The following is a 3,040-nucleotide window of genomic DNA, read 5'->3' as shown; positions in this document are numbered from 1 at the left end:
GAAAGGTGCCTGTTGTGTAGGTGATGAGCTGGGTGTCTGTGCATGCCCAGGGGCTGGTTGTCTCCCTGGATGGAGCTTTGGGGCTTGCTGGTATTTCCCTCCTTGGCTTTGAGCTTTTCTCCTCGTTGCTTCTCTCTATTCATTGTTTTGGGTCGTTTTTCCTCTGTTTCTCTATCTCTTTATTTCTGTTTCTCAAGCACAGGGGGATCTTTGATTGAGTTCTCAGGTTGTTCTTCGAAAGGATGGATTTTACAGGGCTGTTTTCACGAGTTCCCATGTAATTAGTGGCAGAGAACCCACAACTCAGGGACGGGGTCGGGGGACACCCTGAATATCCATCACATCTCTCCCTGCTGCAGACTCCTGGGCTCCTCATCCTCAGCTGCCCAAGCCCCCAGCCTCACTCTTGCTGTGGGTGCTGCAGTTTGCTGAAGCTCAGAGGACAACTTTGGGCTCAAAGTCATCCCTTTGGGGACTGTGACAGGCTCTGCACACAGGGCAGGGCTGGGGCCTCACACAGAGGGGTGGCAGCCCCTTTCCTCAGCTGCTGAGATGGGGCCAGTCCCCAGCTGGCCCTGGCTGGCAGGGCCCCTGATGGCTCCCAAGCAGAGAGGAGGCTTTTGCCCTATCCCCACGAGCACCATGAGCTTGGCCCAGGCCTGCCCAGCTCACCCGCTCTCCTCACAACCACCCAGGCCTTGACAGTGCTTCTGCACCTTGGCAGCACCCACAGCCCCCCACCCAGACATGGGGAGTGAGGAGCAGAGAGAGGAGACAGGAGAGCAGCACAGCCACGGGCTTGACGTGCTCAAGAGCCCTCAGCAGCAGCCGCTCTCGCCGGGCAGCGACAAAATGGCGGCCAGGGCTCCCAAATGGCGGCCGCTGGTCCTGCGGGGAAGGCGCCGGCGCTGTGCCAGGGCCGCTCCGGAGGGCACAATGACTGGCACATAACGGCCCCTCGCCATGGCCGCCCCTCTGCTGCGGCAGTGCCAGCTGTAGCCCCCCTTCCCTCCCCTCCCTCCCTCCCTTCCTCCCTCCCTCTGCCTTGGCACGGGCAGGCGGCCCCGCCATGGCGGCCTCTGAGGAGGATTAAGGCCGCAGTTGTGTCTCCCTCTTTCTTTCCCCCTCAGTGGCTGAGAACAGGAAACATGAACCTATCTGAGACTAATTGACTTGCAAATTAATCGTTTGTCCCTGTGCCTGATAATTAGTGCTAACGATTTTTACACCACCAACCCCCCCCCCCTTTTTTTTTGCTCTCTCCTCCCCCTCTTTATTTTAAAGGGGGCTGTTTTCCCTTTCTTCTTCTTCTCCAGCTCCTTTTCTTTCTCCATCCCCCACCATGGTTCTTCCTGGAGCCTCCCCAGCTGCCCCTCGCCCTGGGCACCATGTTTGGGGCTGAAGGGGCCTGGCAGGGCGGCCGCCCCGCTCCAGCACCCACAGCTGCTTGTTTGCTTCCCACGACTCGGTGCCAGCCTCCACGTCTGCCCAACAAGGACAATGTAGCCATGAGGGTGAAGGGGGTGAGGAGTTTGGAGGGGCTGGGAGACGAGGGAGCAGGGCTGCCCAGGGACATGGCATCGCTTCAGAGGTGGCTGCAGCCAAACCTGTGTTCCCAAACGTCCCAAATACCCGGGTGTTTTAAAAGAGAAAGTAATTAAAGATTGGTTCCAAAGGAAGCAAAGGCTGGGGGGTGTTTTCTCCAGCTTTCTCTCTTCCTCTGTCTTTTATTCCAGGGATATATCTTGTTTGAACAAGTCCTCAAGGGAGGCAGCTCCACACGGATATTAGAGGTTGAAATCGCCCACGTTGGCTGCTGTGGCTTTGGCCAAAAGCCTCCCCTGAAACCAAGGCACTGCAGGGGATGGACAATGCTGGTGCAAGGGGTGATGGGGTGAAGCTGGAACTCAAAAAGTTCCATCTAAACATAAGGAAAAACTATTTCACTGCTGAGCTGAGGGAGCCCTGGCCCAGGCTGCCCAGGGAGGGTGTGGAGGCTCCTTCTCAGGAGCTTCCCAACCCCCTCTGGACACATTCCTGTGCCCCCTGATCTAAGTGAACCTTTGCTCTGTGATGGCCAGTAAGAAGACAAGGGGTAAAAGACACAAGATGGAACACAGACAGTGCCCCTGGCACAGGAGGAGAAAGTGCTTTGGTGCTGAGGGGAGGGAGCCCTGGCCCAGGCTGCCCAGGGAGGGTGTGGAGGCTCCTTCCTTGGAGGGCTTCAAGACCCTCCTGGACACGTTCCTGTGCCCCCTGATCTAGGTGGGAGCTGTTTCTGCAGTGGGTTGGGCTGGATGAGTTCTGTAGGTCCCTTCCAAGCCCCACCATGCTGGGATTCTCTCTATGACTCCAAAGAGGGGGTTCCCCCAGGAAACAAGTCCTGGGGCTGTTCAGCCTGGAGAAGGCTGAGGGGGAACCTCATTAGTACTTACAAGTATCTAAAAGGTGTTTGTCAAGAGGATGGGGAGGCACTTTTTGCTGTTGTGTCCAGTGCCAGGACAAGGGGTGATGGCATGAAGCTGGAACACAAACAGTTCCATTTAAACCCAAGGAGCAAGTGCTTTGGTGCTGAGGTGAGGGAGCCCTGGCCCAGGCTGCCCAGGGTGTGGAGGCTCCTCAGGAGCTTCCCAACCCCCTCTGGACACGTTCCTGTGCCCCCTCTGACCAGGAGGAACCTGTTTCAGGGGGCTGGAGCAGCTCTTAAAGGTCTAAAGAGCTCTGAAGTGATTCTCTGGTTCCACTGGAATCATAAGGAGAATCTCCTTTGGTGCTGAGCTGAGGGAGCCCTGGCCCAGGCTGCCCAGGGAGGGTGTGGAGGCTCCTTCCTTGGAGCTTCCCAACCCCCCCTGGACACGTTCCTGTGCCCTCTGATCTAGGTGGGAGCTGCTTCTGCAGTGGGTTGGGCTGGATGAGCTCTGCAGGTCCCTTCCAAGCCCCACCATGCTGGGATTCTCTCTATGACTCCAAAGAGGGGGTTCCCCCAGGAAACAAGTCCTGGGGCTGTTCAGCCTGGAGAAGGCTGAGGGGGAACCTCATT

This window comes from Colius striatus, chromosome 29, assembly GCF_028858725.1.
Source record: "Colius striatus isolate bColStr4 chromosome 29, bColStr4.1.hap1, whole genome shotgun sequence".
Classification (NCBI taxonomy): domain Eukaryota; kingdom Metazoa; phylum Chordata; class Aves; order Coliiformes; family Coliidae; genus Colius; species Colius striatus.
This window is presented reverse-complemented; position numbering follows the sequence as displayed.